The sequence below is a fragment of the Monodelphis domestica genome, chromosome 8 (assembly GCF_027887165.1).
Source record: "Monodelphis domestica isolate mMonDom1 chromosome 8, mMonDom1.pri, whole genome shotgun sequence".
NCBI lineage: Eukaryota > Metazoa > Chordata > Mammalia > Didelphimorphia > Didelphidae > Monodelphis > Monodelphis domestica.
The window spans coordinates 5,043,697-5,062,920 of NC_077234.1; the positions used below are offsets into that span (position 1 = coordinate 5,043,697).

At 41.3% G+C, this 19,224-nt stretch overlaps 1 protein-coding gene across 5 annotated transcripts in view; it reads left to right on the forward strand.

Moving 5' to 3' along the window:
• Window positions 1–19,224, forward strand: part of FGF12 (fibroblast growth factor 12) — a 578,750-nt gene that overhangs the window by 345,952 nt on the left and 213,574 nt on the right. Inside the window, exon 1 of one of the 5 annotated variants that reach the window (XM_056808686.1) lies at window positions 18,965–19,224. This exon is cut by the window's right edge and continues 686 nt beyond it. The exons of the other annotated variants lie outside the window; for them this stretch is intronic. The gene's annotated coding sequence lies outside the window, so the exon portion shown is untranslated. Of the gene's footprint in view, window positions 1–18,964 lie in introns of those variants that run through there. 5 annotated transcript variants of the gene reach the window in all.

A 19,224-nucleotide genomic window follows, 5' to 3' on the forward strand; every position in this document is an offset into this window, starting at 1 on the left:
CAAAGAGGTAGAGAAGAAGCAAAACACTAATGAATGGAAACAAATGTTCATAAGCCGATCTCTGAAAGGGGAAAGATGTTTTCTAAATGGCTTGAACTCTGAGTCAAAGTACGGCCCACAAATGGGCTTCTCCCTCTGATGAGACATTGGGGTCTAAAATTCCCCCTATCAGCAGTCTGATTCATGAGTCCAAACCCCCAAATCAGGAAAATTAAATTCATTTTTATTTGTGTCATCAACAGTTCTTTCTCCTTAGCATCACACTGGAGGGTTAAACTGGCATTTTGCATGGATTTCATCATCTCTTTTCTGCAAGAGTACATTCAATTCTACAAATTATGTTTCTATTGTAAGTTCGTGTTGTCTTTGTTGCAACTCCCATGATCCCTCGAATTTTTTTATCCCTCAGAAATCCCATCAAGCAATAGAGGATTAAAACTTTGAAGTTTTAATGAAGTTGATCTTCTTGAAGGGAATTAGAAGACCAATTTGCCAAAATGCTGACAGCTTTCTTGTTTGGGGGAAGGGCAAACTGAACTTGAAGAAAGAACTTCAGGAGCCAAACCATGACTTACAAAATCAGAAACTCTTTAGTCTAGTTGTGTGCAGTCATCGCATCTCTCCTTTGCATAGACATCAAATACCCCTTGTTTTAGGATGTTCCTCAAGACTTATTTGACTTCCTACATAGGTTTCACTGAAAACGATTGCATTTTCTCACTCTTTCTTTCCTTGTAGTTTGAATTGATGTTGTGGCATGATTCTAGGCATTGTAGGCAGGGTGTCTTTGAAGCACCCCGGTGAAGGGCCCACCCACAAGCACTGTACTGCAGTCAGGGCAGCCTAGTGCAATTTAAAAACAAAGCAGCACCTCAACAGAGACATGTCGTTCGGGTATCCTCCTTGCCGCACTTCAGTAAAACTGTGCAGCCATTATGAAATCAATACTTTCCTTTTTACTGGGGAAGATGAGAATCTATTCCCCTTGGCTACTTGTTCTCCGGGTGTCTTTTGCAATGAAATCGTCCAGTCTCCCTGGGGGCTGTTTCCGGTCTCTTAGTAGGCAGATAAGCTCCTTGAGGGCAGGAGCTATTTATTTCTGTAACCCTCCCAGTGCTGGGTACACAGCAAGAGCTTGAGAAATGTTGAAAAGCTCATGCATTCCTCCACGCGTGCCCATAATACAGTTGGGTTTCTGAAAGAAAGTGGTTTCCTGCCCTGTCAGATAAGCGTTTTGGAAGAGACTCCTTGGTCGGTGGTGCCAGAGAGCAGAAGAGTTCAGGAGCACGCCATGGTTTCCTGCAGGTGGCTGAAAGGATGCTGTGTCAATTAGATGAAGCTGGTGTGACACCAGGTGTTGTGTGCACGACTATGTTACTTTGTGTGTGCAAGCTTTGGTGTCAAAGTGTGAATTTTTATAGAACAAGGAAGGGCACAACAAGGAGATCCTGAAGACATGCAGATGGGGAGGGGGGGTTGGTCCTGGGGAGAAGGAAGCCATTTGAAAGCACCAGAAAGGACGGACTTGTCTCATTAATGAGGGAGTCTTGGCCGCTAAATCCCTCCAGAAAGGAGGTGACCTGGGAGATGCCTCTGATCCCTGATTCTGTGACTCCCCATTTGATATACAAAATAGGGAGCTGGTTCCAAACCCCAAAGACCTTGAACTGCTCCCTGGGGGTAAAAGGGACTCCAGCTTCTGAAAAGCTTCCCTCCAACTGGAGCAGACAGCTGGGGAGACGATGTGCTTAAACTTGGGGAGAGATACCGAGGCCCATCCCAGCAACCCTGCTGCAGAGTGCATTGATCCCAGGGCTCGGGGGGGGGGGTGGTGGGGGTGGTGGGGGGGTGGGGGAGTGGCAAATGAGCGCACAGAGAAGGCATGTGAGATCACAAGGTCAGCCAAATAGGCAATCTCTGGGGACGTGTGTTGTTATGTGTGTACTCCAGACCCAATGTTCCAGGCAGGTATCTCCCTCCCTAGATGCGGAGCACCCCAGAGACTCTGCAGGGAGGAGAAGGGACACTTGGGAACCCTGGGTCCAGAGAGGTACCTTTTGTTCAGCTCAACGTAAACAACTTCTTCAGATGTTTTGAAAGAGGGAGAGAAGATGCCAAGTTCAGAGAACTCAGTTCTGGAAGGAGGCAGCTTGATTCACTCCATCTTGACAGAGCTCTGATAGCAAACAGCAAGAGGCCCTGCAGAAGGCTTCCATGACTACCTGACCAGGTGCCTTCTTCTAGGGAGGCCTAATAGGTGGCGGGTGTTCATGTTTAAATTCCGAGTCCTCCACAAAAGCCAACTCCAAGTGATAAAGAGGCCTCCTGACTTCTATTAACTGCAAAATAAAGAATAGACTTCTCCCGGAGTTGCTTTTTTATGGGTCCTACTATGCAGAGTTAATACAAAGACTGGAAAAGGTGAATATGGGGTGAGGCAGGCAGGCTGTTGGTCTGCAATATTAGGAGATGTGAGAATGTTTTTAGGCCTTCATTGCCATAGTAGAAATTTTGGCCTATAAGTACCTTTCCTTCTGATAAGATCCAGCCTGAATCTCACTGGGTTGTGACCTGCTGCTAAAGGCAAGGCACTGAGGGGCAGGAGAAATAAATGCCTAATCCAGCTGATTGCATTCATGTGCTTGGGAAGCATACATTAACTCAAAGATCAGTCTGGATGTGATTTCGCTATTTTGTGGGATCAGATCTCTGCCTCAGAGAGTCCTGCCTTCCTTCACAAGGCAAATCAAGCACTGCCTTTTCTGATCCCCCCCTCCCAAAGCCCTCACCTACATTCCATTTCCCTGCTGCACGATTATTTCTATTAACTCTCTTTACCTATTTTTTCATGAATGTCATTTCAGATGTACCTCTTACATCCTCCATTAGAATGGAAATTCCTTTCAGATAAGAGTTCCTTTCTCTTGTCTTTGTAATCCTGGTGCCTAGCACAGAACCTGGCGTATAGATCATCAATCAATCAATCAATCAATAATTTATCAACCTTTATTAAGCACCTACTATTTGCCAGGCACTGTGCTAAGCAGTGGGTATTAGAGACAAAAGATAGCCTCTGCCTTCAAGGAGCTTACTGTCTAACAAGGGAAACAACATATAATCAAATGCTTGTTGACTGAGCAAAGTTGAGGAAGTGAAATTTCAATGAAATTGAACCCCAGCTTCAATACTTAAGTTTTTGTGGCTCTCATCCCTAAGAATATCTGGAAAATGGAAGAAAGAGCCCTTGGACTAAGGGGTGAGCTGGGTCAGGACCATGACTATCCCCCAATGTTTATTCTCATGGCATCAAAAGCAGCATCTAGGAAGCCCAGAACTTCCTCTTCTTGGAGAGATGGCCCCAGAAGTTGAGAGTTCAAGTAGTAACTGAGACTGCTTGGGAGGGATTCAATGGCCAAGAATATGACTCAGGCTTTTGCCTCATGTTTGCCTTGTTGATTATGACAATCAACTGACAAACAAGGAGATTTCTTCTTTATGATTTCAACCAGATTCATCTTGTCTTTTTCCATCCCCATGGGAACCAAGAGCTGGAAGGAATGGTGAAAGGAGGGCAGGTAAACCTGCTCCACTCTTCACATCATAGCAATTGAGGATAAAAGCTGCCTTTCTAGTTGACAATCCTATCAATCCTTACTTTTCTCTCCATTTATAGTGGATGGTAATCAACACATCTTTGCTGCAAGTATTCCATGCAATTTCTTTGAACCTCTTTGTTCTATTTCTGCCTCTGCCTCACCTTTCCTAAATGAATGCTGAGTTCTCCGAGAACTTCAAATCACTTTACCTGTTCCTGGTTTCCTAGGCTATTACCCAAGCTCTGACCTGATTTTCCTCCCTATAATATGTTCACCTTCATAGTTAGCCAGTTCAATTTAAACATCAGTCCTTAGCCTTGATTTCCTTGCCCATTTCTCCTATTGATGATACCAGTCATAGATTACACCCCCTATCTACCTCCTCTGTTCTTTAATGAATGATCCTGAACATCAGTGGAGAGTCATTCAATAACCACACTGACTGAATGCACTCTCAATATGTGGTATTATCTCCACTGGACCCCTATACCAATCCTCATAGTTTTCTTGGGATTATTTATTGCTTTTTAAAAAAAATCAACTTAATTTCACATACTCACATACCTTCCTTGTCCCTCTTGTAATAAAGAAGAAAGGGATGATGGAGAGAGACTGTCAGAAAGAGGAAGATAAAGAGAGACAACAACAGTAAGTGAGACAGAGAGGCTGACCCAGAGACAGACCCAGAGAGATAGAGACACAAAGAAACAGAGAGACACAGAATATTTTAGCAAAGGTAGTCAATTCATCAACCAAATATGAAGGTCCCTTTGATCATCCACACCCATAATCTCTTACTTCCACAAAGAAAGGAAAATTTATTGTCTTACTTCAGAGAACAAGTTTGGTCATCATAATTAGATGGTATTCAGTTTATTTTTTATTTTTTCTATTTATGTTGTAAGTTTGTATGTTTGTTACTTTTTCTGGCTCTGCTTGCTTTCTTGTGCATCAGTTCATTTAAGTCTTTTCATGTTTCTCTGAATTATTCTTATAAGAACAAGAAAAATAAATTATGCTTATGTTTTCTTGTGGCACAACAATATTCTATGATATCCATGCATAATGATTTGCTCACCAAATCTCCAATCGATGAGTGTTCACTTTTTTCTACTCAATGGTTTCACTAGAATGCTACTATGAATATTTTGGGCTATGTGGAACCTTTCTGACTATCATTCTATTCCTTAGAGTATACAATGGGGATTTTTCAATAAAAGAGCATTTGTGTTTAGACACATTTTATGTTTAATTCTAAATTATTTTCTACTTTCTAGCTCTATCAGTATCATATAAGTATAACTATCTTTCTGAATCCTCTCCATCATAGGCCGTTCACATCTTTTGTCAACTCTGATATTTTGGTGCAGGTGAGGTTATCTTCAGTTATCTTGACTGGCCTTTCCTTTATGATTAGTGCCATGGAATATTCCCTTCCCTGTATAATAAGGGGAATTGACAGATACAGAGGAGTGGTCTCCTGAAGGGAATTTTGCTTTGAGCAATCAGAGGGGTGGTAAAATGACCCATAGATAACCTATTGGCATACTCAATAAGAAATCATATTAGTTGTATTACAATGCCAAAAGGAAGAGGTGGAAGAGGAGGTGGGAACCAGATTCAGTTGGGCATGTATGTTTATGGAAGTATGGCCAATAGCTAGCTGACCAGATAGAATGAAATGATGAAATATGAAGCATAGTCTGTCCTGGAGCTGGTGAGGCATGGAAGTCTAGGTTGCTTGTATTCACTCATTAGGACAACTTAGATTCAGTCAGTGCTTTCAATGCTAAGTGAATTCATTTCCCCAAGGACAGGTAGCACAGGGTCCAGAGGTTTTCTGGGAAGAGGGCCATTACAGGCAACACGGTGTCATGCAGGCATTACAGGCAGGCTGCTATATCATTCATGGGGTATGGTCTTGTCTGGGGCTTCTGGCTACAACAGATCATTTTTTAAAAACGAAAACCTCTTAATTTATCAGTTCTAACTAGCATTTAGTTTATCAGTTCACAGGGAGCTACATGTGATTTACCTTCTTTACCAACATAGCATGTCCTATGCAACTTACGTTCTTAGTGAGTCATCGGGGAAAGTCAGAGGGTAAATGAGTTGCCATTGGTCATGTGGCAATGTGTGTCAGAGGTGAGACTTGGCACAACTCTATCTGGCTCATAGGCTACCTCTTCATTCATACTTCATGACCTCTCCATAGAGTTCTGATGGCAGCCTACAAGTCCCACTCATCCACCTATTCATTCAGAATCCCAGTGCATTATTCACATGGGTCCCTACCTTTGATAAGGATACTTTAATGGTTTCCAATACTTATCTCCTACTCAAGTTGAGGTTAATTTTAATTCAGCTTATTCTAAATTGACTTTTGCCCTCAATGATTGATTGTAACTATTCTTTACAAGGTTTCCATTGACCTCAATTTCCAATTTGCCTTTTCTCAGAACCCATCTTTTTTGACCTTTGCAACATTTTGCATCATTAGGCCATTGTCCCTTCTTATACATCTCTTCTCCTTTGGTTTTCATTACCCTGTTTTCCAATTTTTATATTCCTTGTCTGGTGACTCAAAAATTATCCGTGTTCCTACCACTTTTTGTTAGTGTTGCTTAGAGTTTAATGCTCAGCCTTCCTCTGATCTTTATGCTCTCTTTCAGTGATTTAATCTTCTCTTATGGGCTTGACTATCATTTCTGTGAAGCTGACTTCCAGTTTTGCTTCCAAGTATGTCTCTTGGTTCAGTCTAACATCACCAAATTCCATTTTATTCTCAATTTGTATAACATGGAATCTTTATGCCAAAACCACCTCATTTTGCTGTCTTCTCTAGTGTTTTTTAGGGTATTGGCATCCTTCTGATCAAAATAAGCAATAGTTTTAGAATCTTTCACCCTTCCCTCATTCTCATATTTTATCTGTTGCCAAATCTTGTAAATTCAAGCTCTATTGAATTTTTCTTCTCTCTTGCCTTCTCTTCACTTTATGACCCTCAGCCTAGTTCTGATCCATATCACCTGTCATCTGGGCTATTAAAATTCACTTCGTAAGGTTCTCTTCCTTTGGGCTTTCCTTTCTCTGATCCATCCTCCCCTCAATTGTCAAATTGATCTTGCAAAAGTTCAGGTCTGCTTATGACATGGCCTTCCTCAAAAACATCCTTCTTCCTTCCAAGATAAACTCTAAAGTTCACTCTGATTGTAGAAGCTCTTCATACACTGGATTCCTTACTCGGCTCAGACATAGTGGTGTCCTTTGTACACTCTATAATTCTCCCACAATGTTGCTCTTCTCTGTATGTGACATGTTATTTCTTGTCTCCAAGTCTTTAATGTAATATTCCTCATACTCTTCTCTTTTCATTCTTGTCCACACTTTACTTTATTCTTAGCTTCCTTCATGGCTCAGTCACTTACTCCATGAAGTCCATGAATTCTTCCCCAGTTGCTTTTGTACTTGCAGTTTTCTTCTGATTAGAGTAACCTCTTTGAGGGGATCGAATGTTTGGATTTTGTCTTTTTATACCACTAGTTAAGACAGTGTCAAACAAATAGTAGACAATTATTAATAAGTAAAAAGTGAATGAATGAACCTCAGTGAAGAATACTATATTCCCTAAAGGACTGAAAATTATACTATGAGGAATGTAGTGTGGACTTACTGAAATCTAAAGTTAAATGGGAGTTTGGAAAAGGGTGAAAGAGGCACAGAGAAAGGAGGAGCTGATTAGACTTTAAATTTATTTTGGTTTTGTTTTCAAGAGACTTTATTTCTAATAGTGATATAATGATGGAAACTTTTCACCTCTGGCTTGTCAACTTCAAAGATATTACTGGTCACAACTGTTACCTAGAACACCACAAGTAGCCTGATCTAAATAATACCTACTATTATTGAGCAACAAGGACAAAAGTCAAATGATTCTCCAAAGGAAGTATCCTAAGGATCCTAAGGAAAAAAAAAAAGCTGGCAGCCAAACCATATTCTCCTTGGTCATGTACAGGCAGGTCAGCTGCACACTGGGAATAAAGAAAGCAGAAGACTGCAGGACCTGTAGATATCAACACACCCCATCTTCCCCTCCATATTCCTACCTGTCCTGCATTCCTGATGTGGCCTAAAACAAGCATCCCATTATAGGGGAACATATGGGAATTGGGTTAGGGAGAAAGAAAACTGTGCTAACACTGGGAATTTGGTAGAATGTTGGGTGTTCCCTCCACTGATCTTCCATGACCCCATTGGTAGCAGTAGGGCCAGGTGAGGCTCACTATCTTGGGCTGCAGCCATTTCAACAATCTCCTGTGTTGGTGTTCTCCGCAGTTTTTCTCAGGAAGTGAGTTGGCATCCAGTCCATTACCATGCCACCTCCCACAGGCTGCAGCTCAAATTTCCTGAGCAGCCTACCTCCTCCTTCTCCTCCGCCCTCTTCCCATGCTAAAAGCAAAAATAAGAGGAAATTTGCTTAGAAAAGGAATTGATCCTTGGGTTTCTCAAAATGCTTCTCCTTCCTAGTGTCCTGAATGAAGCCCATGGTAATGTGAGTGAGTTTTGGTGCAGTTAGGAATTTGTGCTCACTACAGCCTCTTTGATGGGGAACCCATTTTCAGAATTAAAATCTGGCTAATGAAGAATGAAGTCACTTTATGCCATTTATGTTCTTTCTCTCAGGTGTCCATATGCCTTTATTTAGCGTGTGCCAGATACAGCACTGACTCAAAGAGTTTCTGAGGACCTCAGAGATGATCAGGGTCCCCCCAAGACATGCAAAGTCTTCTTTTGAGGATGTTTGTACATAACATGCTGGGCTTACTCCCTATATTTTGAGCTCGCCCTTTCAGCTTTTGTTAGGAAGGGTTTGGATTTAGGTTTGTTTTTGTTTCATCTTTGGCTATTTTACATTTCACGAAACCTAAATCTGTTTCTCTGTAGTTTCCAGGAAAGTCTACTTGTTCTGCCCTTTGGGATCAAGAAGAAGGAATAGAATTCCTCTTCCACAGGAAAGTCCTTCAAGTGTTCCAACCTTCCCCCTCCCAACATTCTATTTTCTTGGCTAACACATTGTGCCATCTTCAGCTCATCCTCTTCTGTCTAGACCTCAAGACCCCCACCTGCTCCCCTCCATCTTATTACCTCCCCCTGAGTGGGTTCCAGCTTATTGAAATGGACATGCTGAACTGGGCTGCAGTTTCTTCAGCATTCACAAGTCTCAGTGTAGGAAGTTCATATACCAACACAGATCCTAAATCAGATTTGTGGGCACATTCTTAGGGAGTTGACTGAGACAGAGACATCAAAGGGCTTCCCAGGGTTACAAAGCTTGTAAGGGTCAGAGGGAAAATTTGAATTCAGGTCTGCCTGACACTAGCCACTAGAACATGTTCATTATTGTTATTCTTAAAATGCTCCACACAGAACAGAACACCATATTCAAAATGTAGTTTGGCCAGAAGTGGACATGGAATTTCCAGTTGTGCACACCATAACTATTTATTTAGCTAAGTTGCCATTAGTTCTTCCCCCTACCCTGCCTCACTTGCTTGAATCTTATTGAGTTGATGAATACCTAAAACCCACAGATTTTTTTCTTCAAATGAACTGTTGCCTAACCTCAGCTCCCTCATCTTGTACTTGTGAAATGAATGCTTTTAGAATGTGTCAATTTTACATTTATTCTCATGCCCTTCTTTTTTTTTTTGCCAGAGTAACCATATTCAATACAAAGGAGGATTCATCCTGAATAAGAAACCTCTCAAATCCTAATGTCCACTCCAGGAAACCAAGCTAAGCAGATCTATTAGATCTCTCCTTTGAATGCCTGACACTGACCCAAAGAATATTGGCTTTAAAGCTCTCTAAAGCTTCTCTTGTAGATTTCACACTGGGCTGGGCTCTTCCACAGGGCTGGTAGACCAGCTGCCCCTTTCGGCTTTGGGCAGACTGATAAGGAGGGAGAAATAAGGTTTGCTTTACCAGGTAGAAGAATTATCAATCTGACACTTGTGTGGGAATTTAATAGCAAAGATAATTTAGAGATCATCTGGGCTGGTAGTGTCAAACATAAAAAGAAATAGATCCCTGCCATCTTGACTTAGAAAACCACTAATTAATATTATCTAGGTTGTGTTGTAAATTATAAATCCAATAAATATTATTAAGTGCCTACCAGACAGTACCTGCTCCCCAAGGGCTTACAATCTAATGGGGAGGAGCAACACACAAAAGAAGGGAGGGGGCATGGAGGGGGCAGGACACCAGTGGATACTCTGAATGAGGGCATCTTATTCCATGGGAAACCAGGTAAGGCAGTTGCTGTGAAATAAAGAGAGCTGAGAGTCAGGTTTATTCCATCTATTGAGAAAGGCAATGGGAGGAATTTGGTACTATGACCTCTAGCATTCCAATCAGAGGTAAGAGGAGGCCAAGGGGCAGAGAGCCAATTAGGGCTTGAGTTATCAGCAGGTGGTGCATTTACAAGTGATGTGCTTATTCTGAGAGTGGCAACTTGTTCTGTGGAACTCTTTCCGGATATCTATCCAGATAGGGCAACAGATAAAAAATGGAGGGTGATAAGAGGGTTCAGTTTCAACCCTCTCTATCTGTTTCTATGCAGAGACAGATTAATATGGAGATATAGATCAATATAGGAATGCAATTTATATTCATCTCTTCTGTTAAAGATTTCTCAATTATATTTGAATCTAGTTTGAGCAGTCCTCAGGAGTTTCCCAGTCCAATAAACTGACCCTTCCTTTTAAAGCCAAACCCCTCATTTGTGCAGACAAGGAAAGTGTAACCTAGAGGGAAAATTCTAAAACCAAGGTCCTGAGCATTGCCTAGATTACAACCTCTGGCTCCATTGTGTGTTTGTGTATGTGTGTATTGAATCCACCAGCATTTAGCATTTTGTCATCCAGCAGGCATTGTTCCAAGTGTTAAAGGTACAAAATAAGAAAACCACAAGAAATAAACAGGTCTTACCCCAAAGGAAGGTCTATCTTAATTCATCAAAATTGTTTTTTTGTTCCAGAATAGGCACCAGAGGTATGCTTATTCTCACTTTTACAGATGAGGAAAGCGAGCCTTGGAGACAAGAAGTCCCTTACCACTGTCACTCATAGAGATAGAATGGGATTCCAGGTGGCTCCTAAAGCCGAGTCTCTCCAGCACTGGCATTCCACTGACATAAAGCCATATTTGATTTTCTAAAAGGAGAAACACATAGTTTTGCAGGGTTAGCTCAAATGCATTATGGCCCTGGTGATAGTCTCCAGTCAAATCAAACTACCTGTTCTGTGCCAGATACTCTTCCTTGCTAGAGGGAAGAGAATATTGAAATCATTGTAACCAAACCTGACTGCTCTTGTCCCTTCTTGACAAATAGTCACTTCAGAAGATTGATTGAACTTCCATTCTCCTTTCTTTGTTGCAGTTGTGCTGCTGGGCCCAATCAGCCAATTTCAACATTGAAAGACCCCAGAATTAAGAATTAAGAATTAACCTTAAGACCCCAGAATTCCTCACTTTCCCCTTTTAAAAAAATCATGGCAGTGAAGGTAGATGAAAAACTACTTTGCTTCTTTCATGTTCCATTGAGGTCCTAGGCATTTGACCCCCAACTATTCTGGTATCCATAGCCTTCCATAAACCCAAGCTGCTTTCCTCCATTATCATCAACCAACATCGTTGAGTCCCCATTTTGTATAGCTAGTGTGCTGTACAAAGCCTTGCCAGCTAGAATGTATCAGCACAGCCAGGAACAGAATATGGTGACCCTGGAATGTAATATCCGTGAGCCCCTCAATTTGGAATAAAACGTGAAAGGGTCATTAAAGCACATTCATCGTGTACTTCTAACCTGTCACCTGGGATTTTTTTCCTCCTATATCATCCTGTATCTGTGTCAAGCCACAAATCTCCATGAAGAACAGGTCTATTCATTCCTATGCCATACGCCAAAGGGACCCCCCCATTCTGAAAACAGGAAGCTGTAGTGAAAAACTGCCAATAGACAGTAACACCTTCCATCCCCAAATCCCACTTCCCCAGGAACCAGCAGAGAGGTCAGTGCTTTGGACAGAAATAGAAGGGCCAGGCCCTCGTGCCACTCATGGTCAATCTTGAGATGGGATTGCTCAGAGGCTATCAAAGCCATTTGCTGTTGCAAAGTTGCAAAGGAATGGATGAATAACAGCTTTGTTTCCTGTGGAGAAGCATTAAATATTGAATGGAAAACTATCATTTGGGGCCAATGAAACGGCCTTATTTAGAAAAATATATAGCTAACTCTTAATTAGTTAATTTGTCTTCAGTTTATCTTTCTAAGGCTGTTGTCAGCACCTATTTCACTTAAGGCTCGGTTTAGGAGATAAAATAAATAACTCAGTCACTTATGAAGCCAAAGACTGTCTTTTAGGCATTCACTATATGCCAGATCCTGGGCTAAGCATTAAGGCTACCGGAAAAAGCCAAGCCTTGGCCTCCAGAAGCTCACATTCTAATGGAGATGGGGGAAAAGCTGTATTAAAAAGTCAAGTAAATGGGAGACAGTCCTCATGGGGTCAGGATTAGGGGAGAGGCCACCTGCCAGTGGATTGGTAGAAGCAGTTTTGAAGTGCAAAACCCAGATGTCAAGGTAAAATGGAGAGCAAGAAAGTCAGGGGGTACAGCCAGTGGGAATTCATAGAGTTGGGAGGTTGTGTGCATGGCTAGGGTAACTGAACTGCCAAAGTCATGGGGTGGGGATAAGGTGTATGGGTACCATATTACAAAGGGCCTGAAAAGCCAAACAAAAACATTCTGTGTTGCCCTGGAAGCAGGAGGGAGACATTAAAGATTTTGAGTATAGGAGGAGGAGGTATAGACCTGGAATTTCAGAAAATCTCTGTGGCAACTGAATGGAGAATGGATTGGAACTGGGAGAAGACCTGAGGCAGGAAGATCACCTAGGCTGTCCCCAGTGCCAGGCAGGCTCTCCCTTCTCATCTCTGCCTACTGGTTTCCCTAGCTTCTTTCAAGTCTCAATTAAAATCTCATTTTCTACAGGAAGCCTTTCCTGATCCCTCTTCATTCTCATGCCTTACCTCAGTTGATTACTTCTTGTTTATCCTGTGTGGTTGTATGTATTCATAAAAACTTGCCTCCCCCATTAGATCGTGAGTTCTTTGAGGTCAATGTCTTTTGTCTCCTTTTGAATTCCCAGGGATTAGTACAATGTCTGACACATAGTAGGTGATTAATAGATGTTCATTGACTGACAAACAAGCACATCATAAATGGATGTTGAAAAGCTTTAGACCACTATATGAATGGAGATATGGGAGGATATTGTGAGGGTAGGAAAGATTTGGGGACAGATTGGAAGAATGATGTGATGTCTAGTGGGGGGTTGGGAATGACTTCAAGGTCATTTGTTCCCGAGTCACGATGAAAATGGTTTTGCTCTTCAGACTAAAGAGGAAGTGTGTTAGACAGGAAGGTGTGTAGAGAAGAGTAATGAGTTTTGGCTATGTTGATTTTGAGATATCTCCTAAGGGACGTTCAGTTTGAGATGTCCAAAATGGGACAGGAACTCAGCAAGGAGTCCGGAAATGCCTCCATGCATCTAAGAATCATTGGCTGAAAATAATAGAATACATGAGAGATGGCAAGATCACCAAGTTAGACTGTATAGAGAGAAAAAGGACAGAGCTAGCAGGAAGTTTGACCTTTGAAACTGTAATATAGGGAGAGAGAGTGGAGTCTCCCCCTACTGGGTCAGGACCAGAGTGAGGTAGAAATGGGATGGAGTCAAGTAGAAAGAAAAAGGGGATGGATTGATTTCTCTCTCTCTTCTCCCTGGCAAACCCCACTCTGGCTGCCTTCAAGATCACAAACTTCGGTTTCCTCAGAGACCTGGCTGAAACAAATATGATACAAACAGCTCCTCCCTCTCTGAGGAAAGAAATGTGACTTCCTTCCCACCAATCTCCAAAGTCTCCTTCCTTTCTTAGATACCATGAAGCCAGTCACTTGCTCTTATGAACAATTTGTTCTAAGGGAACAAATGAAGGGTAGGGCGATTGTACTGAGGAATGAGGTATTGGGAAAGAGGGGGTGGGAGGTCCCTAGAAATAACTGAACCCCTTCTCCCAAAGTCTGGCATGATCAAGCTTTGCTTGCCTGATCCCCCTGGGGTAAACTGTGAAGATGTCCTGGCTTTCTAGCTGCCTTGGCTATTATAACAAGTTCAAGGACTTCAGGGTAGTCAGAGGAATTCCTCTTATAGTCAACAGCTTCCTGTTGAAGTCCTATTCACTCAGCTTGTCTTCTCTGGAAACTGGGTTAGGAGTCACAGGAGGAGGGTGCTAGTCCAAAGGTCCACTCAAGTCCTCCTTTTGTTGGGCTTCCCAGAAAGAAATCAGTTCCCAACTGTCCAGCTCCTCTTACTTCCTCTGCCCTTCCTTCAGAACTCTCTCTCCTTCCTGCCCTTCCCCATTCCAGTTGGTCCTTCAGTCTGCAAAATCTGCTTCTCTTTTCCTTCTGGCAGGTTAAGTCCAAGTCCCTCTCTTACAAAACCAAAATACAATGACCTAGCATCCAATGGAATATCTATAAGGAGGCAGTTTGAGCAGGACTGGTTTATTCCTAGAACAAAAACCTCCTCAATCCCACTTTTTAGGGTGAAATTTAGGCTAAGACAATGAACCTAAAAGTTGTTTACCCAGCGTCCAGTTCTACCTATTTCTGTGAGTTTTGTCTGGTTGACTGGGGTATTTGTCTGGAATTTCCTGAACCTCAGTTTCCTTAACTATTAAATGAGGAGATTGAACTAGTTATCTATAGGTTCCCTCCTGGATCTAAATTCTGACTTTTTTTTTTTTAGCCAGTAGTGTATATGTCATTAAAAAAAAATCCCTCTATGAAGTCAACCATAGCAAGATGCATGTACCCACTAATCAAATCTCCAAACAGTAGCTCTTCTTTTCTTTCTTCCTTCCTGCCTTCTTTCCTTCTTACCTTCCTTCCTTGCTTGCTTGCTTGCTTCCTTCCTTCCTTGCCCTCCTCTCTTACCATTTCCTTCCCTTCCCTCCACTTCCTTTCTCTTTCATCTTCCCCTCCTCCTACCCCTTTCCTACTTGCTCTTTTCACTCTCCTTTCCCCTTGGTCTTTGCCTTCCCCTTTCCCTCCTCTTCTTTTCACTTCTCTGTCATGGTATTGCTAGCAAATAGCATAGTGTCTGACTTGGTAGCTATTTAATGGCTACTCATTGAATGTTTATACTTAAAGACTTGTGCTTTCTTTTCATTTTCCTTATCAGTTATTTGAACAATCTTTCATAAGGTTATTGACACCTAGCACTTACCCCTATTTTTATACCAAAAGGATCCACATTTGAATACTTTTCATAAATTTTGATTCAAATAGGGAAATGCTATTATTATTCTAGATCTTGACACGTGAGGAGTTTTGTTTGCCATACTATTACAGCATTTTCCTCACTTTTGACTGTGCTCTTTAAAAAATAGATTGAGGAGTGTCATTGATTCGCTGGTCTATTTGAAGCACACATTGTTCTGAATATGAACCAAAATGAGGTAGAGGATAACATTTTTCAACGTCTTAATTACATTGACTTGGTCATTTGCTTTAGTCTCATCAAGCTCTTTGCCTGGCACCCTTGCCCTGGCTTTTAAGGAATGAAAATGCTTTGGAAAACTAGGGAGGTGGCATATAGTTTACTTGTCTACAAAGACATGTTATAAAATCAAGATAATGTTGAAACAATGGCTTCGACAGGCCGGCTAAACCTTGTGAAGGTAGCCATCAGGTCGTTGACCCCTGGTGAACTAGGGCTTTGCTCACCCAGCATGTGAAGACTGCTTCGGCCGAACAGGCGGAAGAAACCAACAAGAAGGTTCAGTGGCTGAGAGGGCGACGCAGCAAAGCACTGTGGAGTGCTCAGAACGTGTTGGAGCACAAAAGACCACACGGCCATCCAATGCAGCTGAGGAAGTCTCCAGGTGTAACGACTTTTCGTGCCACTGGACCCAGGCTTCCAATGCCGAGAGAGGGGGACTGTCTCTGTGCACCAACTTTTCCACTTAAATCTCCTTCACGCGCAAGTGTCTTTGTGCACAAAAACACACAAAGATAATAGTCATCCTCGGTTACCGAGAGACTACTACTACTACTACTACTACTACTACTACTACTACTACTACTACTACTACTACTACTAATGTTGAATTACATATGAATGCATTAAAATCATTGAAATTTGAATGGATTGTGAAATAATTGTTATCCTTTCCCCCATTTTTCTCTGAGATTACTTAGTTATAACAATTATTTAAATTAACTCTTTGAATTAAAAGAGGGGACATTAGTGAAAGAAAACATCACTATTAAATTGGATAAGGCTATTCCTCTAGTTGATGAAGGGATGAATTTTAGACATTCATTTATAAATCTGAATGCATCTCCTAACCAGCAGATCCTTGATTGATACAGTGACTGAGTTCTCAGACTTGTATACAAATACCAATTTAGCCCTTGAGAGACCCATGTAAAGAAAATCAATTAAATAATAATGTTGCAATGCAAGCACTTAAATGAACAAAGAATATTTCTAGAAAATAATTTTAACGTTGTTTCCCTAAAAATGTTTAAATGGGGAGGACGAAGGGTAAACAGACTTTTGTGAATATTCCAAAGAGTAATTTTGTGGCATCAAAAGTAGACAGCCTGGGTTGAGGGGGAGGGGGCACCCAGCTAGGTGGCCTCATGGATTGAAAGTCAGGTCTAGGGATGGAGGTCCTGAGCTTAAATCTGACCTCAGACTCTTCCTAGCTGTGTGACTCTGGAGTAGTCATTAAACTCCCATGGCCTAGCTCTTATCACTCTTCTGCCATGGAACAAATACACAATATTGATTCTAAGACAGAAGATAAGGGTTAAAAAAAGTAGCCAGGACTAGCTCATAGAACAATAGGCTTAGAGATGGAGTCCATCAACTCCAACCTTATTTTTACAGATGAGAAAACAAGCTTAGAGAGAGTTAGTGGGACTTGCCAGGGATCACCAGCTGTAAGGGTCAGTGTTCTTTTTCATTGGGACACCTTTCTGGGTGCCTGCATCCTTGACAATACATTCTATCATCCCCTGTTTCAGTTTTTTCATGTGGATTATCCATCTTGTTGGTTATCTGTGAGAAAAGTTGAGTCTTAACCAGGCTTCCTCCAACAGCAGCCAGTTGGTGTGTGCTTGATGAATGCAAACTCCTTTCAATACTGACTTAATCAAAACATAATTAAAATAATTGAACTGAAAATAATATGGTGTGCTAGCAGAGTATTGATGGATTTTTAGGAATTCTAGCATTTGGTATTATCTGCGTCTTGGCCAGTCATAACATTGCAAGTGAACCATAATCATGTATGATACTTGAACCTGATTAATGGTCTGGCTATTAAATGTCTCACCTGTGTGAATTGGACCTATCTTGAAGTACTAGGGCTGGTAGGGATGGAGAGGCTTCCCCTGCATTGAAGGCATTCCAGGAAAACAGATTACAGGATCCTTCCTTTAACGTGTCATGCAAGGAATTAGGCATGGAATATATTCATTAGATAATTTCGGAGGCTCCTTCGCCAGGCCCATGCTTCTTTGACTTGCTCCTCTCTCTGTAGAGCCTTTTATATCATTTGGTATAGAAATTCCTATCAGCTGCTCTCTCTCTCTCTCTCTCTCTGTTCATCTGGCTGCCATTTGGTTAATTCACTTCCTACTCAAATGTTGTTGTGTCATGCTGGAGAGAGCCCTGGTTTTTAAAGCCACTTGGCCCACACAAAAGGGGGGAGTTGTGTGATGGATCTTTGGAAAAGATCTGATTATGCTTCTTTGGGGGCATGATTTGAAATCATTGATGGGGGGGAGATATGGGGCAATCCCCCCCCACCCACATCCCTCAGGGCACTCCGGTCTTAGCCCAATTGAATGAGATTTCTCACTTCACTTCAAGTTCTCAATGAAATGGAATCATTTTGGTTTCTGATATCATCATGTGGCTGTTGGTCCTTGATAATGCAGATAGAGGTTTTACACTGCAAAAAGTAAGGCCAGTCACCCACTGGGGACTTCTAATCCTGGGTGATCCCATAGGGAAATCCTCGGCGGAGGCATCATCAGAATACTTACACGTACTCAGACTCTGAACCAGTGACTCTTCTTTTCCATTTCACATGTTTACCACCCTGAACTGCCTCACTGCACATAGTCATAGATAATTGTACAGCCAAACAGATTTCCATCACTTACAGTGTCCATAGCCAACCTCAGTGTTGGCCAACCCTGTGGGCTGTGGGGGGAATCAATCAACAAACATTAATGGGCTATTTAATATGGTCAGGCATTGAACTAAGTGTTAGGATTATGAGTGAAAAGAATAAAACAGTCCCAACTCTTAACATACATTTTCTATTGGATAAAGTAACAAATGCATATGTGAATATGTACAAATACATTCAGATAAGCCCAAAGTAGTTAAATGCAAGAGAATTGGGAGTGGGGGGGCAGGAATCAGAAAGGGTGTCATTTATGTCATTTACAATTCAAGCTTTGTTTTCCATGGGCTCATTAAAATATTTTATTAATATTCTTTTCTTTACATAAAATCATTATGTACAGTTTAATGATTGGGGGGGGGTATAATTGCATTCCCCCATTAGAATCATCAGTCTTAGTGAGTGTGCCTGACTTCCCATAAATACAATATTATTTTCTTTTTTCTTTTTTTTGTAGTTTTTGCCACATTGATAGATGTCATATAAAACCTCAGTTACCTATATTACATACATATTTAATTGACATTGGCTTTATTATTAGTGATTTAGAAAGTTTTTTTTCTTTAAAATTGATTTTATTGATATGCATTTGTTTTTCATTTGTTTGGATTTCCCCTTGTATCTCTCCCATTATCCTTCCCAGAGAGCTATTCCTTATAATAAAGATATTTGTTTGTTTTAACAAAGGAAGATGAAGAAGAAAAAAATCAGTCACTCTAATTAATATCAGTTTTTAAACACCTTCTTTACTTGCTATGTTCCACAGTTTTTGGAGCCTCCTCTGCCCCCCAAAACCTCTCTGCAAAGAAGTGGGAGGACGAGTCTTCTCCTGTCTCTTCTTTGGGGTCGTGTTTGCCCTATGTGATTCTTCAGTATGTATCTTCAAATGTCTTTTGTTTTTGTTGCCTAATATATTCTAATATAAATTGATTTTCTGGCCCAGCGAACTTCCCTTTGCATCTGCTCATAGAGAAATCTTTCCATTTCTGTATTCATCATGATTGTCATTTCTTAGATTATGAGAGCGTTCTCTTATTTTCATTTACCACGATTTGTTCAGCAATTCACCATTTGATGCTTATTCACTCTGGTTCTGGTTCTTTTTTTGCCCTAAAAGGTGCTGCTAAAGCTATTTTGGTGTGTTTTGAGCCTATCTTTTTTTTTTTTTAAGCCTTACCTTCCATTTTGGAGTCAATACTGTGTAATGGCTCCAAGGCAGCAGAATGGTAGGAGCTAGGCAATGGGGGTTAAGTGACTTGCCCAGAGTCACGCAGCTAAGAAGTATCTGAGGT